A 20,074-nucleotide genomic window follows, 5' to 3' on the forward strand; every position below is an offset into this window, starting at 1 on the left:
ATAGTTAAATGAAAAAAACAAGCTGCTTTTGGATGCAAAACCAACAGTATCTACTCCCCAAAAAAGTACACAGAAAATTAAGGAAATCATCTGGGTGATTTATGACCAAATTTCCAAATAATCAAGGCTCGAGATGTCAGATTATTCTGTCTCCCTCCCCTAGTTCCCAAAGCATGTATGGATCCAGCCAGAAGAGTTTTAAAGTTCATGTATTTCCTGAGTCGTGGCATTTCAGAAGTGAGAATACACAATGAGAATGCTTCCGGTCCCAGTGGCATAGGATGTTTCACAGAGCTTAATCACATCCATAAAAGTCTTTCTCAAAACAAAACGTATTGCTGATGGATGACGTCCATTGCTGTCTGACGTTTCTTTCAGGTGGTGACTTCGCAGATGAAAAATGACTAATGCACAATACCCCAAATAAATTATATCTTCTCCATCCCCATTTCCCATAAACTCCTTCACACACACTTGCTTTAAGTGAATGGAAATAAAGGCAAAACAAAATAGGCTGCCAAATTCTATTGTGTATAGAGTCGTCATTTTCATCCTGGGATGATATGGCAACCTCCTTCCCCCTGCCCTCACTAATGCCCCTGTCTTTAATTACAGAAAGCACTTTTCTTGAACTCCTGCCCCCAAAACTCAGAAGCACTTTTAAGTAGTCTTTTCATTGTCAACATTTCCTAGCTAGAGATTGTTAAATAGAGATTATTAAAAGATAACACTACACCAAAGGTTATTTCCATGTACTTGAGTCTTCTCTGAACAGAAAGATTGAAGAATTTACATACCGTAGCTCCTACACCTAGGAGACTATCTAAGTCACCCTCCTTGTGTTAGAGACCAGGACAGAGGCATAGACAAGCCAGTAACTTCTCATATCCTGTGCTAATCCTAGTTAGCTCTTAATCGAATGCCTTTTCCACTCTGCCAAACTACCAAGTTGCTAAAACAGCACAGAATTAGGGTTAGAGAAGGTGCCCAAAGCTACGTGGTTGCTTAGATCTCAAGTTAAATATTACAAACAGGAAGAACCAAATAGTGACTAAAACTGAGGGTTTTTTAAAAAGGAATCAGATAAGCACACAGAGAAAAAATTAACAAACTTGAATCATATTTCCTCTCATGTAATCCTTATTTCTTTTCTAGGAGATATTAATATCAAAAATAAAGGATTAGAAGAGTTTGAAGGAGAAAGGGATAAGCAAAGAGCCTGATGACTCCAGAAACAGAAAATTCATAGACTATCAATTCCAGAATCATCTATTAAAGTTGGTAAAAACCATGGGTCTCTCAGCCACTCTACAGCACCAAATAAATTCTTTGGTGAATTGAATTAAGTAAAAAATGGAGGATAAAATAAAATCAGACTAAGATATCAAGTGTACATATTTCATGCGGCCTCTTATCAGGTAGAGCAAGATTCATTTCTGTGAATCTTATTATGTATATTTTTTTCTCCTTGCTTTATTGGTTAGGAAGCCCAGAGCTAAAATTTCAACCTCTCTGTAGCAACAACAGAGTTCCTACTGTATAAATGTTTTATACTAATCTTAATTCTACCATCAATTTATTTTTTCTCTTACTTGTAAGTTATTTTAAATCCTTTTTAGAATGAGTTATAGTATAAATCAATTCTATAATCCACAAATCACATATTTTTTCTCATTTTTCCCCCCAAAAGATACAGTGTTTATAGGCATTACTTGGAAAGAAACACCCAGGGGAAAGATACTCCATATGCTGATAAGAATGCCATTTACAAAGCTTAATCAAGAAACAACATTCTCCTTTATTTCCTATATGTAAATAATTCCATTAGGACTTGATATAAGCTGCATGATAATATGCGGAAAAAAACAGGATCTTTCTCAAGGAAGCAGAACTTGGAAAATCAAATTTTGCTTCCTTTTCCAAGCACAAAATTAATTTCCAGGTGATAGCTCATTAAAATGAACACCAAGCACAGCCTCTGGGGCCAGGGGAGTGTGCTAGGAAATATCAGAACTTTTAGTCTGAAGTGGCTGGGGCAGGTGTGCGGGGGTGTGTGTGTGTGTGCAGGGGGGTGTGTGTGTGTGTGAGAGTGTGTGTGTTTGTCTGTGTCTGTGTCTGTGTCTGTGTGTAGTCATCTTCTCATAGGTATAACCAAATCCTTCTAGTCCAGAAATTGAACTCCATCAAAGAAAAGGACAAAATACCTGGGACTGCAGATGTCATATATACTCGAGTCTACTCTGGTCAACAGTATTCAAATAAAGGTCTCTTAGTTTGTTGTTTTTTTTTTAATGGTAGTAAAATATACATAACATAAAATTTACCATCTCATATATAAAATTTTAAGTGTGCATTTCAGTGGTGTTAAGTACATTCACATTATTGTGCAACCATCACCATCATCCACCTCTAGAATTCTTTACATCTTGCAAAACTGAAACTTTATACCCATTAAACAACTCCTCATCTCTCCCTATAGCTACTGGAAACCACTATTCTCCTTTCTGTCTTTAGGAATTCGATTACTCTAGGTACTTATGGTGAATAATGCTGCTATGAACATAGGTGTATAAAAATCTCTTGGAGGCCCTGCTTTCAGTTCTTTTGGAAATATCCAGAAGCAGAATGGCTGAATCATATGATAATTCCATTTAAAATTTTTTGAGGAACAGCCATACTGTTTTCCAAAGCAGCTATACCATTTTGCATTCCCACAAACAATGCACAAGGGTTCCAATTTCTCTGCATCCACAACAACCCGTTATTTCCATTTTTGTGAATTAGCCATCTTAATGTGTGTGAAGTGGTATCTCATTGTATTTCCATTAGTTTCTGAAACAGGATTTTCAGAAAATTGCTCTGTATTTCGGCCATTACATTTAAGAATACAATAGAGCATTCAACAAAAGATGAGTAGATTTATAAGTTATTCATAAGCGACAACAATCCTTACCAGGTAGTCCAACTTTAACTGTTAATTAACATGAAAACAAGACCTGTTCTTTCCTAAGCCTCAAATGCCTTGCCTAAGGTCTCAAGCCATTAAGACTGAAAACTATGTAATGGTGTAAATTACCAGGCCTGACTGGTTGTGATTAGTCATGACTGCTGAATTTCTTCTGGAACAACAATAGGTGGCAGTAAATAAGATTGTAAATGGGCCTGTCTATTTAAAGACAAGCAGAAGTTCCAATGTATCTTTTTTTGCTCTTTTTCCCCCAAGCATTTTGCATTTGATAAAACCCAAAACACATTTAGCTCTTAGCAATAACCACCCCCCCCCTTTTTGAAACACATGTGTGTCTCAAGAGAATGAATCCATATGTTTTTGATTCATTTACAATTAATTCATCAAAATGTTGTTTTGATGTCCAAGAAGCTTTATTGAGGCTCTCTCATGAGCCTTTTTTTCTTAGAAACAGGAAATCATGCCTTGCCAAGAGCCAAACTCAAAACACACCAAAGAGTTTTAAGCTGAGTTTGAAACACTGAGACTTCAACATCTAAGTGACTGCCAAACTTGGACAAGAACATCTCTTCATCTCCACATGCAAGCCAAACCCAGATTTAATATCAGATAAATCTCTGGCTCTTGAGATGCCCAGCATGACTTGAGCGTTTTTGTACAAGCATCATGAGATTTCAGGTGAGCAGCAAAGCAGTATGAAGATGAGAAGGAAGACCAACAGATTTTTTAAAAAAATTTATACTAGCAAGACATAGCGAGTTTATAAAAATGCTTGTAGACAATATATCCATTGATAACCCCTGAACTGTCTCCTTTCATCTAGTCTGCGTTCCTTCCCATTTGTAATTATCTCAAACAGGATGGCTTAACACCAGGTGATGTTAAACAGGGTAAAGTCCAGGCTGTTTTTAAATTCACATGCTCTCCCCACATAGCAAACTTTCCTCTTACAGTGATCAATGCCATTCAACTTCAGTGCTCTAAGCACTAACACTTCAGCCACCTCTAGGATTCTGTTACTCTTCTACCTGAATGCATGCAGGTTTATATCTTACATCAATCCTCCTCAAATTCTCCAATCTAGCCAAACAGATCAACTTTCTCCAAATCTCAATTTACGCCTTCAGATCAAGTTTTTGCTCACATCATCCCAAGTTTTTCTGCCTCTCTGAATCTCACCATCCTTCCTGCTTGAATCTTGCTTCCTCTCTAAAGTCATATATGTCAACCTCTGCCTAACGTCATCCTGTCTCCTTCAGAATGCCTAACATACTTATTCTCAGATTATATGCTTATTACCATGTATACCTCTGTAACAACTCTTCTACTGTAATCAAATGTATATTAAAAGGATGAATTAACCCGAATTATATAATTTTTCAAAGATTGTACTGCTTCAATCACTAGTGCTACCTACCTGCACAAGGGAGAAAAATGAGATAAAATTGATTGCACTTAGAGAATCCTATATGTGATAAAAAATATAGAAACGTATTTTAATTTATGCATGATCTAGTTTTGTAATCATGAAAGCTCTAAGATGATGATGACAGAAGAATTTCTAGGGAGAAAAAATTTAAGAAGGGATCAACTTGAGGTTTAATTCTGCTAAAATCAGATATATTAGGTTTATTCCTGAGCTGCCTTAAAGTCAATTGTAATTATCAGAAAGAAAAGTAAAATACTCCTTGCACTTTAATTCAGATCAACGGAGAATAACTGGTTAATGATATGAGAGTGTGTTATTCAGGGCTCTTCAGAGAAACACAGACCCAATAGCATGTATATATTAGAAAAATTAACTCACATGATTACAGAGGCTGAGAAGTCCTGTGATCTTCTGTCTGCAAACTGGAGAACCAGGAAAACCAGTGGGATAATGGCAGTCACAAGTCCATCCCTTCTCAATTTGGCATCCATATGCATCTCCATAAACCAAACTTAATCTCCTAATAAAAACATTAACAAGGTCATAATCCTACCTAATATGATACAACTACCCTGCATACAACCAAAAATGCACAAATTCCTTTCCTAGAAGAGGAGGCAAATTCCTTAAATCCTTAAAAGGAGTTTATTCTTCTCCTGATATCCTGTAACTTTAAAATACTAGATGTGAAATTAACAATACTTAAAACACCGATGTAAAATCAATACATCTGATGTTTATATGATAAAGGAATTAGATAGGAAAGAAAACAAAGCTATTTGCTTAATATATGTATATATTCACATGAATATATTCATAACAAAATAAAGAGAAAAACATGACGATTACAGTTCTCATTTGTGTAGGAGGTCACATGGTCATAGCTATCTACTTGTACCACCCATTCTGTGTTCCCTGTGCCTTCAGCAAGCACCTCAGCTGATCATGGTTCTTTACCTGCTGGAGTGACCCAAATCTGCATTTTTAAAGGGTCCAGGCCAAGTAGTTCTGCTTGGACCGAGCTGCCGGTTTCCACTGGGCTTTACCTCTTCTTTACCTCCATTACTTAGTGGTAGTCCGATTTCTCCAATCACCCCAGCCAGCACCATAACGCCCTGCTTTGTTGATTCAGAGGAATGAGAAGCCCAAAGTGGCCTGGTGGCTGTCTTAACTTTCAGTTCAATGAAATCATTGTTGTATCTCCTGGTGAAAGCATTCCTCCCTCTAGAAATAAGACCTGTGGGCCAACAGAGCATAAAGTCATGGAAACACGAAGTAGAATTTTGCTAGTGGGTTACGAGAGGTAATACTGAGTGACACTCCTCCTATTTCTACCCCTCGATCCTTGAACCCATGAATTCTTGCTATGGGAGGAACAATACCATATATTGGATACTGACTCAGAATATATACAGCCTTCTGGAGGCCCCAGCTTTGTAAATTACTTCACCTTAGCTGCCACTGGAACTGAGTCTTCAAAGGGCTATTCCATAATTCTATCAAGCCAGCTGCTTTAGGCTAGTGGAAACATGGTTAAGACCATGTTTGGGCCCATTGCCACACTTCTTTTGCTATGAAGTAAGTTTCTTAATCAGAAGCAATGCTGTGTCGAATACTGTGATAGTGGATATGGCATCCTGTAAGTCCACAGATGGTAGTTGGTAGTTTTGGCAGAAACAATGTGTACAGGGAAAGCAAATCCACATCCAGAGTATCTATTACAGCAAACAAACAAAAAACCAAAAAAACACAACTCTGCCCCTTCTATTTTGGAAGTGGCCCAGTAATCAACCTACCACTGAGTAGCTGGCTGATCATCCCAGGGAACAGTGACATATCAGGGGCTCAGTGTTGGTCTCTGATGCTGACAGACTGGGCACGTAGCCATGGTCATAGCCAGATTGGCACTGGCAAGTGGAAGTCAGTGTTTCTGAGTCCATGTATAACCTCCACCCATGCCACCATGGCCAGTATGTTCATGAGTCCATTGGGCAATGACAGGAGAGCCGTGGAAAGAGACTGACTAGAATCCAAAGAATGAGTATACTCTTGATTATTAAAATCTTCCTCTGCTGAGGTCACCTTTTGGTGGAACACAAATATCTTCATGTATTTTGCCAATTCAGAGAGGTTTATCCATATACTTCTTTAGCAAAGTTGTCACTAATTTTTTAATCAAGTTCCTTCTCGGTCCTTGACCATCCAGCCAAACCACTGGCTCCTGCTGATGAATCAGTATAAAATCGCATATCTGGTCATCTCTCCTTCCGAGCGAAAGTGTACAACCAGGTGCTCTGCCTCATGTTCTGCCCACTGGGAGCATTTTCCTTTACCACTGTTCTTCAGAGATTTCCCAGAGAGTGTCTGAAGGGTTACAGCTGTCCACTTTTGTGTGGTGCCTGTATATTATGCGGAAACATCTGCATAATAAATAAATAGTATAATATACGTGTACGTGTGTGTGTAAATAAACAGTAAAGGTACCTGAGCTCTCTCCTCCTCCGCTAACTATTGCAAAGAACTCCCTATGAGACCACAGGTGCAGGCTGAGAGGGAGAAGGCAGTATAGCAAGAGAGGGGACCATGGGCATTTGGACCACTTCATGTAACTTTCTTGTGCTTTCAAGGCCTGCTGGGGCCGATCACACAGGTAACACTTCTATTTGATGGAGTGCAGCTCTGCAAACTCAATTTTATGGCTTGGTAGGTCAGACAGCACCCAGTTCATGAAAGACAGCTCACATCGCATGGTAATTTGGTGGCCCATGGACAAGCCTTCAGTCTCTAGTAAGGGCTAGTAGCAGGCCAAAAGATGTTTCTTAAAAGAAGAATATCTGCAGGTGATGGCAGGGCCTTTCTCCGATGTCTGAAAGGCCTGTGCTGCAGTTCGCATATAGAGGCCTGCTAAAGTCTCGAAATAGCATCCCTATTTATCACTGACACTTCAAGCACCATTGGATTGGCTGGAGCAAATGACCCAACTGGCAGAACTGCTCACTCAGCAGCCTGGACCTATTTCACAGCCTTCTCTTGTTCTGGGCTCCACTCAAAACTAGCAGCTTTTCAGGTCACTTTATTAACAGGCTGAAGTAACACAGCCAAGTTAGGAAGATATTGCCTCCAAGATCCAAAGAGGATCACTAGGCACTATGCTCCATTCTTGGCTACAGGACGGACCAAATGCAACAACTAGTCCTTCACCTTACAAGGGAGATATCTAGCCTTGCCCTACACCACTGGACCCTTAGAAATTCCACTGAAGTAAAATGCTCCTGAAATTTAGTCCAGTTTATTTCCCACTCTCTGACAGCAGTTTTACCAATAAGTCTTAGGTAGTTGCTACTTCTAGCTCACTAGTTCCGATCAGCATAATCTCATCAGTGTAATCAACTAGTATGATACCTGGTGGAAGAGAAAGATGATCAAGATTCCTGCAAACTCAGTTCTGACATAGGCCTGGAGAGCTGATATATTCCTGAGATAGTACCATGAAGGTATCTTCCTGGCCTTGCCAGCTGAAAGCAAACTGCTTCTGGGGCACCTTATGGACAGATACGGAGAAGAAGACATTTGCTGGATTAACAGCTGCATACCAGAGGATGTGTTAATTTGCTGAAGAAATGAAAACGCATCTGGTACAGCAGCTGCAATTTGAGTCACCACCTGGCTAAGCTTACAATAATCCACTCTCATTCTCCAAGATCCATCTGTCTTCTGCACAGGCCAAATAGAAGAGTTAAATGGGGATATGGTGGGAATCACCACCCCATCTTTCAAGGCCTTGATGGTGGCACTAAATTGTAATTCCTCCAAGGGGGCAGATTGGTTTTCTCTACTATTTTCCTAGATGGAGGCGGATCTAATGGCTTCCATTTGGCGTTTCTCAACATAATAGGCCTCGCTCCACATTGGTCAGAGACTATTGTTGGGATTCTGCCAGCTGCTAAGTATATCTATTATAATTATGCATTACAGAACTGGGGAAATAACCACAGGATGGGTTCAAGAACCCTGCTTATAAGCTCCTACTCTGACTGTTGGGACACAGCAACTTTTGGGTTTCCTGGAGTCAGTGTTGGTTCGAAGTAGTGTCCAGTAGACCCCAAAAGGTCTGATTATTTCCCTTTCTTCAATGTACAAGGTACTTTGGTAAAAGATGTTAGGTCCTCTGGGGGAAGACTGAGAGAGAAATTAATAGTATAAATTTTCTGCAGTTTATAGGGGTCCATCCTCAAGGGGACCCAGACTCCCCCTCATTCAAGGGGTTCTGGATCTGTGAGCTGGCACAACTCTGGAAGCTGATTGTGAGGCCATGACTATCTGTTTGGATGATTCAAGTTAGGCTTTTGTTCACTTGACTTGGAATTTTTCTGCTTATACAGATAAAGTAAGAGTTTAGCAGACTTCCTACCATGATTAACTAGCCAACATTGTGGGTCTGTGCACATCAGACTATTCTGTTCTAACTGCTGCTTTGACTCTGCCGTCCATTACAGTAATCATGCTTACCTTGCCTTTGACAACTGAGTTCCACCACTTGGCTTCTGCCACATTTGGATCCATCTAGTCCCTTGCATTTACGTTTTCCAATTAAGTTGCTGTTGTTCCCACTGTAAGGTCTGATCTGCAAGGAAAAAAACTATTTTGGAGCTCGTCAAGGATACTAGGGCTCTCCTAACAAATTTATTTCTCAAAGTATTGGTGAGAAGGTCTTCTAGACCTTCTCAGTGTGGGTGAGTCAGTCTTAAATAACAAATTGACACAAATACTACAATCTCCCTAAGCCTCTCAATCTGTTCCTATACATTAAGCTATGAAGATTAGGCTTTTCCAATTTGCTCACAGTGGACCATTCATGTTTCAGCCAAGCAACCAATCAAACTGTTAGATCTCTTTCTAACTTTCCAAGTTGCAACATTAGATGAAGAATCTCTGCTTAGTGAGCTCATATCAATAAATGCTACCTGATCCAACTTCATTTTTCTTCTACTTTTATCCATTCTCATATATGTTCCTTTGTTTTCTGCTTGTATAAATTAGACAAATCAAGTAGTTCTTTTGTAGCACAGTGCACCTTCTTATGGGTCACACTTTGTACCACTTCAGTCTAGATATAAGTCTAGAAGCAACGAGGTGGAGTTGGGTCCTGAGGAGAATCAGCATTGATCTGGAGAGCAATGGCCTCTGGGGAGGCCATTACCATTTCCTTAAGCAATGCAGGGTTAAATCCTCGCAGGGCTAACCCCTCAGACAAAGGTGGAAAGTGATCATTTCAACCAACACTTTGTGATGATGAAAGGAAAAATTCTAAAGAATAAGAAAAGAGGAAATGTTTTTTAAAAAAAATAAGGCATATTGAACCTCATTGGTTTTTAATATTTAAGGATGGTTCAATATCTGCAAATCAATTTAGTGTGATACACTATATTAACAAACTGAAGAATAAAAATTGTATGATCATTTCAATAAATGAAGAAAAAGCTTTTGATAAAATTTAATATCCTTTTATGATAAAAACTCTTAATAAAGTGAGTATAGAGGGAACACACTCAACATAAAGACCATACGCAGCAAGCCCACAGCTAACGTCATACTCAAAGGTGAAAAGCTAAAAGAATTTTCTCAAAATCAAGAACAAGACAAGGATACCCAATCTCACCACTTTTATTAAACATAGTTTTAGAAGTTCTAGCTAAAGCAATCAGACAAGAAGAAGAAACAAAAGAAATCCAAATTGGAAAGGAAGAAATAAAAATGTTACCATTTGTTGATTATGGGATACCACAGAAAATCCAAAAGATGACACCAAAAAACTACTAGAACTCATCAATGAATTTGGGAAAGTTGTAGGATACAAAATTAATATACAGAAACCTGTTGTGTTTCTATACATTAACAACAAACTATAAGAGAAATTAAGAAAACAATTCCATTTACAATTGCATTAAAGGTATAAAATAATAATAATCTAACTAAAGGCGTAAAAGACCTGTACTCAAAAAATTATGAGACAGAGGGGAAAGAAATTGAAGGCAACACAAATAAATGGAAAGATACACCATGCTTACAGATTGAAAGATTTAATATTGTTAAAATGACCATACTACCCAAGGCAATCTACAGTCAGTGTAAACCCTATCAAAATACCAATGACATTTTTCACAGAACTAGAAAAAATAATTCTAAAATTTTTCTGGAAACACCGAAGTCCCCAATAACCAAACAACAGTCTTGAGAAAGAAGAACCAAGCTGAAAGTATCACACTCCCTGATTTCAAACTATACTACAAAGCTGTAATAATCAAAAAAGTATGGCACTGGCACAAAAACAGACACATAGATGAATGGAACACAACAGAGAGCCCAGAAATGAAGCCGCACTTGTGTGGTCAATTAATCTATGACAAAGAAGGCATGAATATACAATAGAAAAGGAAAGCCTCTTTAGTAAATGGTGTTGGGAAAACTGGACAGCTACATGCAAAAGAATCAAACCCAACCACTCTGTCACATGCACAAAAATAAATTTAAAATAGATTAAGGACTTAACGATACGACCTGGCACCATAAAGCTTCTGGAAGTAAATATAATGCATTTTTGACATCAGTCTTAGTAATATTTTTTGGATACGTCTCCTCAGGCAAAGTAAACAACAGCAAAATACACAAATGGGACTGCATCAAACTAAAAAGCTTTTGCACAGTGAAGGAAACCATCAACAAAACAAAAGGCTGCCTGCTAAATGGGAGAATACATTTGCAAATGATGTATCTGATAAGGAATTAATCTCCAAAATATACGAAGGACTCATACAACTTAACAACGATAAAACAAATAACCCAGTTAAAAGTGGGCAGAGAACCTCAACAGACATTTTTCTAAAGACATTCAGACAGCCAACAGACACATGAAAGGATATTCAACATCACTAATCTTCATGGAAATGCAAGTCAAAACCACAATGAGATATCACTTCACACCTGACAGATAACAAGTGTTTAAGAGGATGTAAAGAAAAGGGAACTCTTGTGCACTATTGGTGGGAATGTAAATTGGTGTGGACACTGCAGTACACAGTATGGAAATTCCACAAAAAAAATGGAACTATCATGCAATCCAGCAACTACACTCCTATTTATCCAATGAAAATAAAAACATAAATTAGAAAAGATATAGCCACTTCTATGTTCATTACCACATTATTCACAATAGCCAAGATATGGAAGGAACCTAAGTGTCTTTCCATACATGAATGGATAAAGAAGATGTGGTATATACATACAATGGAATATTACTTTACTTAGCCATAAAAAGGAATGAACTCTTATTCGCAACAAAATGGATGGACCAAAAGGATATCAAGTGAAACAAGTCAGAGAAAGACAAATACTGAATGACTTTATTTATATGTGGAACCTGAAAAAAGAAACAAATGAATCAACTCAACAAAACAGAAACAGAGTCATAGATACAGAGAACAAACAAGTGGTTGCCAAAGGGGAGGTGGGTAGAGGAAGGAGAGAAATCAGTGAGGACGTGGAGAGGCACCAACTTCCAGTTGCAAAATAAATTAGTCATGGGTATGAAATGTACTGTGTGTGAAATACAGTCAGTAACCATATAATATCTTTGTATGGGGGCAGATGGTAACTAGACCTATTGTGGTGATCATTTTGAAATGTACAGAAATATTGAATCACTATGTTGTATAACAGAAACTAACACAGTGTTGTAGGTTGATTATACTTCAAAAACAAATGAACAAACTCATAGAAAAAGAAAGCATATTCATGGTTACCAGAGGTGGTGGGTGGAGGTGGGGCTGGGGGCAGGGGAAATTGGATGAAGGCAGTCAAAAGGTACAAACTTCCAGTTATAAGATAACTAAGTACTAGAGATGTAATGTACAACATGATAAATATAATTAATACTTGTTATGTATGAAAGTTGTTAAGAAAGTAAATCCTAAGAGTTCTCATCACGAGGAAAAATGTTTTTCTATTTCTTTGATGTTGTACGTATAAGAGATTACAGATGTTCACTAAACTTATTGTGGTAATCATTTCATGATAAGTCAACACAGTGCTGTACACCTTAAACTTACACAGTGCTGTCTTTCAATTATATCTCAATTAAACTGGAAGAAAAATAAAAATTAAAAAAATAAATTAAATGTAAAAAAAATCTGTCTTTACAGTAATATAATGATAATCCTATGTAAATAGATAAGTAATAAACTAAACTAAATAAATAGCTAGCAATGAGGCAATGTGAGGACACTAATAGTAAGCTAAGCTTTTCAAAAGGACATGGGAGAAAGATGAAAAATATGCTGGAGACATTTTCCTGTCTATCTTAATTTGGAGAAGTAATTCAGATTCACCTGCCACTGGAAGGGCAAACAGGGAGTGAGACTACTCTGTAAGTATTCTTTAATCTTAGAAAGAGCCAAGAAGAAGACAAGCACTGCCCTTGAAAACCTCAAAACCACCGAAACCACCCCACTGACATCAGATGAAAGAGATCAAGCCAGGAATAACTCTTGATATCAATATGCTGCCAGTTATAAGAATAAATTTTCCCCTAAGGCCAAGTGATGCTAGGTAATGCTCAGTTCCATAAAGCAACAGGTTCCAGTCTGGGTGGAGGGAAGGTGAGTTATCTGAGGGAGTTTTTGATAACAACTGCTTGAGAGAGTTGTACATAATTAGTTTCCAGTTCTTAATCATCAGTAGGATTATGGATTTATGGTTCTAAAAGATAGATATTTGGTATTTAGGTGCAATATAGAGAATCGGACTGATCAGTCTTAGGATTCCAAATTTATAACATATAATTGAATAACTGATATTTTAAATTTCAAAATCTTATAAAGTTGATACATAATTACAAATTGAGATCTTTAGAGAAAAATCAATTTACTAGATTATAAAATTTACCTAAGAATTTAGGAAGATTTGTCAGAAAATTAAAATGCTTAAAATATATTAAAATAATAAATGCAGTTTGAAATATCTAAAAAAATTTAATTAACTAAGTTTATACGTGTTACTAAATAATAATCAAATGCCTCTTAAAAATGATCGCTAGAATTTGCTAAACTTATAAACAGCAAAATAAGGGGTGATGCCAGCTAGGTGGTGGAGAAGGAAACTCCAGATCCTCCTTTCACCATAGAGACACCAACTGAACAACAAATATATGGACCAATTCCCTTTGAGAGAAATTAAAAACAAAACAAAACATTTAAGAGGCTCTTGCACCCCAAGTGAACAGGAAACCAGTTGTATCAAAGCTGATAGGAAAATTCATGGCATTCACTCATCACAGTCCCTCCCACCAGCACAGTGCAGGGGGGTTAGGAAGAAACTCCTCCAGCCTTCCTCTTGAGGAGGAAAAATAAACACTGGACTGTACACCCAATGTTCAGGCATTTTGAGGGGCTACCCGAGGGACTAGCTTCTGTCTTGCTTGAATCTCAGTGCTGAAAGGAAAAGGCTCCAGCTTGGGAGCCACTGAGAACAAAGGTGGCATGCTAGGCCAGCATGCCCTTACCAACCATAATCCCTCCTCCTGGCTCAACCTGCAACAAGCAGGAGAAAACCCCTATCCCCCAGCTTCTCCGGGAGGTGGGGAAGAGTTTGAACATGCGTACAACATTCGAGGCTCTCAGAGGGCTGCCGGAGGGACCTGCTTCTGTTTCACAGATCCGGAGCACTGATGATAACTAGCATGCTCTAAAAGCCTGAGGGCTTGCTGAGAGAGAAAAAAAAAAAGAGCTGGGAGGCTTGCAGCTGCGCCAGAGCACCTGCAGTACCACAGATGTGCATGAGGGGGAGCAAGAGATTACAATTCCTGAAAGAAGAAAGAAGCAAATTCCTCAAATTGAGAATTTATACACAAATCCAGAGAAGATGCATCCGCAGAAAAAGGTTTGAGAGGCCTCTACTGACTCTAGCCAAGTTGACTGGTGAAGGTCTTTCCCTATATGAGGCCAGTTCATACAGATTGTGAAAGATGGCGGTTTTTCCAAATGTGCAAATCCTAACGTAAAGTTACAAGACACATGAAGAAACAGGAAAATATGACCCATTCAAAGGAGAAAAACAAATGTCTAAAACCTAACTCTAAACAAACAGCTGTATATGAATTATCTGACAAATAATTCAAAATAACCTTAATAAAGATGCTCAACAGGCTCAGGAAAATAATGCATGAACAAAATAAGAATATAAACTAAGAGATAAAATTTTTAAAATAATCAAACAAAAACAACTGAATTGAAAATTTTACTTGTGGGGTTCAACATCAGACTTGATCAAGCAGATGAAAGAATCAATGGACTTGAAGCATTACAGTCACAGGAGCAAAAAGAATGAAAAAAGATGAAGAAAGTCTAAGGTGTGAGACACCATCAAAAAGAGCAGTACATGTGTTATAGGAGTCCCAGAAGAAGAGGAGAGAGAAGAGGAGGCAGAAAATGTATTTAAATAAATAGCGGCCAAAAAACTTCTCAAAGCTGGGGAAGAAAAAGTACACTGAGTACCAAGAATCCTAATGGATTCCAATAAGGATGAACCAAGATTGCACACTGACACACATTATAATCAAATTGTCAAAAGACAAGGACAAAAAGAGAATTCTGAATCCAGCAAAAGAAAAGCAACTCATCACATACAAGGGAACCTCCATAAGATTATCAGTAGATTTCTCAAAAGATAAACTTGCATGCCAGAAGGGAATGGGACAATACATTCAAGGTGCTGGAAAAAACCAACCACAACAACAAATCTGCCAACCAAAAATATAATTGCTGGCAAAACTGTCCTTTAAAATAAGGAGAAATAAGGACTTTTATTGATAAACAAAAGCTGAGAAAGCACCTCACCACCAGACCTGCCTTAAAGGAAATGCTTAGGGGAGTCCCTCAAGGTAAAATGAAAGGATACTAGATAGTAACACAAAAGGAGGTGGAAGTATAAAGCTTTCTGGTAAAGGTAAATATATGAACAAATACAGAATACAGTATTACAGCAATGGAGGTGGACAAATCACTTTTAATTCTTGTGTAGAAGTTAAAAGGAAAAAGTATAAAAATAACTATAATAATAAAAATATGTTATTAGGCACACAACACAAAAGATATAAGTTATGATATCAATAATATAAAGCGTGGAAGGAGGATAATTCAAATAGTAGTTTTTAGGTAACTGAAGCTATTATCAGCTTAAAATAAAATGTTATAAATAAGATATTTCATGTAAGCAAAATAGTAACCAAAAAGTGAATACCCATAGAAGATGGAAAAAGAAAAAGGACTCAAAGAATATCAGTTAAGTATCAACAAAACACAAAGAAGACAGCAAGAGAGGAAAAGACGGCCAAAAAAGCTACAAGAGATATAAAACAATTAGCAAAATGGCAATTATACGAGCAAATGGAACCAACTAATTGGTAACCTAGAAGAAGTGGATAAATTCCTAGAAACATACAACCTCCTAACACTGAGTCATGAAGACATAGAAAATGTGAACAGACCTGTAAGTAGAAAGCGTAGTGAATCAGTATGAAAAACCTCCCAACAAAGAAAAGCTCAAGACCAGATGGCTTCACTAAAGAATTCTACTAAACATTTAATAAAGAATTAATATCAATCCTTCTCAAATTTACCCAAAACTTGAAGAGGAGGGAATACTTCTTAACTCATTTTATGAGGCCCGTATCACCTTGATACCACAGCCAGACAGACACTACAAGAAAACTACAGCCCAGGATCCCTGTTGAGTCTAGACACAAAAATTCTCAACCAAATACCAGTAAGCAGAACTCAACAGCACATTAAAATGATCATACATGATGACAAAGTGGGATATATCCTTAGGATACAAGGATTATTCAATATACGAAAACCATTAATAGATCAGAAGATTAATCACATGATCATCTCAATAGATACAAATACTTTCTGTATCAAAATTAACATACTTTCATGCTAAAAATTCCAACAAACTAAGAATAAAAGGAAATTACTTCAACATAATAAAAGCCATATATGAAAAGCCCACATCATCATATTTAAATGGGAAAAACTGAAAGCTTTCCTCTAAGATTAGGAACAAGTCAAGAATGCACACTCTCCTGAGAAAGCTGGAGGTGAGCTCAAGGAACTTCCTTTTTACAGATGAGGAGACTGAGGTTAAGGGGAAAAAAAAGAACTTACTTGACAGCCTACCTTATTTATTCCACAACATGTGTTACCAAATGAAATCATTCCATTTCTGTATGTTTTTATTACTTACTAAGCCCATAAAATAGACACATTGAGGGCAAAATTGTTTCTTATCTTCTCTGATGAGATTAATAACATGAGAACAGGAATTTTTGTCATTGTTATGCCCTCAGAGTTTGGATAAAACATATTTTATGTTTTTAATATACCCTTGATTTAAATAACAAGATTTTTGATGAGAAGAAACACGATATTAAGTATAGACATATATTTGAGACAGCAATAACAAACATTCATGCATACAAACATGGCTGCTATTTTACCATGTCCAAAAGCGTCTTTGTAAACCTTCTTCATATTCAGAGATTAAAGTCTTCTGAAGCTTTCTGCCTTTCAGTGGCATGTGAATCATGAGACCTGTAACTATGACCTTGATCTCTTAATTATGCTTGATCAACAATGTAATTTCATGGTATACAAAGAATCTCAGAATGTTTTCTTATATTTTCTATTTGGTTAAATTATTTTTCTGCATCTCCCAAAACTCATTCAGAAACACCTGACAGAAACTGTATTGTTATTTTGAATCTCATTGTATTTTTCTTGAAGTTTTGTTTGTTTGCACTTTTTGCATATCCATCATGGGTCTAATTTAAGAGACTTGACAGTTTCTACATGACTATTCTATATACCCAATAACTTGCTCTAAGATGCTGCCTCACAGCATCTTATGTTTTCATTAAATATTTCTCAAATGGGTGAATAACAGCAAGAAGAATTGGGCTATAATTCCTAATTCAACCTTTATCCCCACCGATCATGTTGAAGTGCATCTGTGAGCATAAGTTCATATGGCAGTGATGGGTCTTGTAAAATTGCTCTGTGCTCTGTGCTTTACATACCATAATACCTCAGATAGGATTTTAATAAAATGTGTATTAATATTAATCAAGAAATCTACAGGGTAAGCTTGTTGCTAATGACCTAATGAATCTTAATGTCAATCAATGATAAGACGGAAAAAACCACACAACTCCAACAAGTATACTTAATTCTTTCACTCTGAGTACCATACTGAAATAACGACATATCTCAGATTCTCGGGACATCCGTAAACTCCCCTCTTCCAAATAAAATGTGGAGCCAATAAATGTTTAAAGAGGGAGAGAAGAGGTAAAGGAAGGGAGTTAGGAAGTCAAGTTTCAGCAACAAAATGTGTTTTTTAAATTTCCTTGTTAATTTTATTGAAACGTATCATTTCCCATAACTGATTAATTTTAAGGTTTCTGGTGGTTGCCCGTTTCCAAATCATAAGGCTGACTGAAATGCAACACATTTCAGTATGGTCTGAATAAAGACTACAAGAACAGTGGGAGACACAGCGAGACACGTGAGAGGGCAAAAAACCAGGAAAATGTGATGGTGAACTCATGTGGCACACCAGTACCCATGCTGTCTCTCACAAAGTTTGGCTTAAGTCAAGTTGTTTTGAGAAAGCATTCCATGGACATACTTGTCTTCAGTTACTAACTGCCCCACATGGGCACTGTCAGGCCATCAGTAACTTCCAAAGCTTTAATTTCAGATGAGGAAACAAGAGGAAAGTATTTCAAAGTCACCCAATTTCGAAATGGAAGGTGGTTTCCTGGCTCTTGACTACTAGCACGAGGGTGCCTTTCGTGAACTGCTATCAGACAAGGGATATCAAAAGACTCGAGATGCTGCAAAACACAGATTTTTACGAGCAGAGCTTTTGACTTCTTTTAAGCGCATGTTATTGAAGCTCTGTTTCACTTTCTGAGAATCTCAAGATTTAAAATGAAGTGGTATATTTCCTCCCTTTACATCATTTTGGAGAAAATAATCATCTGTCCAAGTAACTAGCTAGTCTGCCAAAGGATGAAAGTAAACAATACAGAACATCCAAAAATGAAAAAATATATATTGAATATTGTAAGTTAAGTGGAGGGAGGCTATTAGAAAGGAACTCAGAAGTCTGCAGCCAGTCTGTGACAGTAAGAAGGCAAATACACCAACCTCTGTCATTTTGACATCAATTGACTAATTTGCTCCAGGTTTTCCTGAGGTTTCTTTTAGTGTATTTATAACCACAAAAGCATTTATTTTGGTCCCAAGATAAAAAGGCTTTTACGCAATGGTGCATATTTCTAAGGTAACAATGTTTCCATTGTCAAAACTGCCATCAAAGAGGAGTGGGGGGAATGCCACCTACCCCGTTTATTTTGTTAGGCATCAGCTTTGCCAAAGTACCCGTTTGGAACTTAACCTAATTTCTGTTGCACAGTTGCTAGTTGAAAGAGGGAAGGATGCTTTTCAAATGATATCATCTTTTCTGATATCGTGAAGAAGGAAAGTATCTTAGACACCAATGTCCTAGGACATTGTATTCTCTCACCTGGTACCCAGAACTCGTGCATGTGGAGTTAAACGCAAGGGAAGAGGCAGATGTCCAAAAGATAAGTGAACCCAGATGTTTTTCCTGCTTTTTATTAACGCTGTACTCCAGCTGTTCTATCTTTACACTGGTAATTTCTCAATTAGCACAAAGGATGAAATGGCAGAAGGTAGAGGTGTTCTGGAACACTCATGGGCCAAAATAATATTTTGTACAAAACTGAAGATTACACCCAGAGACACTGGGGCCAAAAATTTCTGCATATTGACAGTTTTCAGAAGACAAACTGGGCCTTATCCTCTTATTGGAACACAAGACAACAGTTTCCATGGCTCTGCTGGCCAACAGGCAAATCCCCAATTGTCCTCAATTAAGACTGTCCCCAAGAAAATACCAAAAGAGAGAGGGTGCAAATATGTGGAGTTTTTTAAAAAGCCTTTCTTTCTCATACACAAATGAAGTAGACCACAAGAATGAACAATGTTTAACAATAGCAAAACAAATTAAAAGTAGTACCAGCCTTCAATTTGCTGGAAGCTACATGCAGCTCGACGATGACAAGTTAAGATGTTCATTTTTAGCCTAAAAAAAAAAAATGTTTTCCTGGGACAGCTGGAGGGCATGGCTCAGTGATCTGAACATCTGGTTTGATGTACCTAGACTTCTTGGAGCCATGGGCTGGAGTCTTCGTGTGATTCACTTAACTCTTTATCTTTAGCAGAACTAAACAGAATTCCCAACTCTTTAGTGTGTAGTTCTTGGGAAGTTTGGGGAGAGATATACACACCCCAGCTCTGCCTGGAGATAAAAGAATTCAAAGGATTAAACTTGACACTTTAGCCCCAAGTTACTTTCCTTCTATTGTTTACCGCCACGGGAATGCCATATTTGCTGTTTATGTAGGGTCTTTCATTTAAGATTTCAAAGTACTCACTGACATGGTCTGATGGCAAAAATGAACAATGTTCATGTTTTAAGGATGAGAAAAAGGAAACCTCAGAATCCCACAGTAAGTTAAAGGGAAGGCAATA

At 37.5% G+C, this 20,074-nt stretch overlaps 1 protein-coding gene and 1 pseudogene across 23 annotated transcripts in view; one reads left to right on the plus strand and one right to left on the minus strand.

Annotated features, from left to right (window-relative positions):
* Positions 1-14,119, plus strand: part of LOC116286100 (ribosomal protein uL24-like pseudogene) — a 44,380-nt pseudogene extending 30,261 nt beyond the window's left edge.
* ADAM28 (ADAM metallopeptidase domain 28) overlaps positions 1-20,074 on the minus strand; it is a 308,912-nt gene that overhangs the window by 127,973 nt on the left and 160,865 nt on the right. For 21 of the 23 annotated variants that reach the window (XR_012066056.1, XR_012066071.1, XR_012066070.1 and 18 more), the window contains 3 exons: positions 8,907-9,021; positions 5,455-5,634; positions 4,776-4,917 (listed from right to left, as the gene is read on the minus strand). The gene's annotated coding sequence lies outside the window, so the exon portion shown is untranslated. The other 2 variants (XR_012066055.1, XR_012066072.1) reach the window with 2 other exon arrangements.

The sequence above is a fragment of the Vicugna pacos genome, chromosome 31 (assembly GCF_048564905.1).
Source record: "Vicugna pacos chromosome 31, VicPac4, whole genome shotgun sequence".
NCBI lineage: Eukaryota > Metazoa > Chordata > Mammalia > Artiodactyla > Camelidae > Vicugna > Vicugna pacos.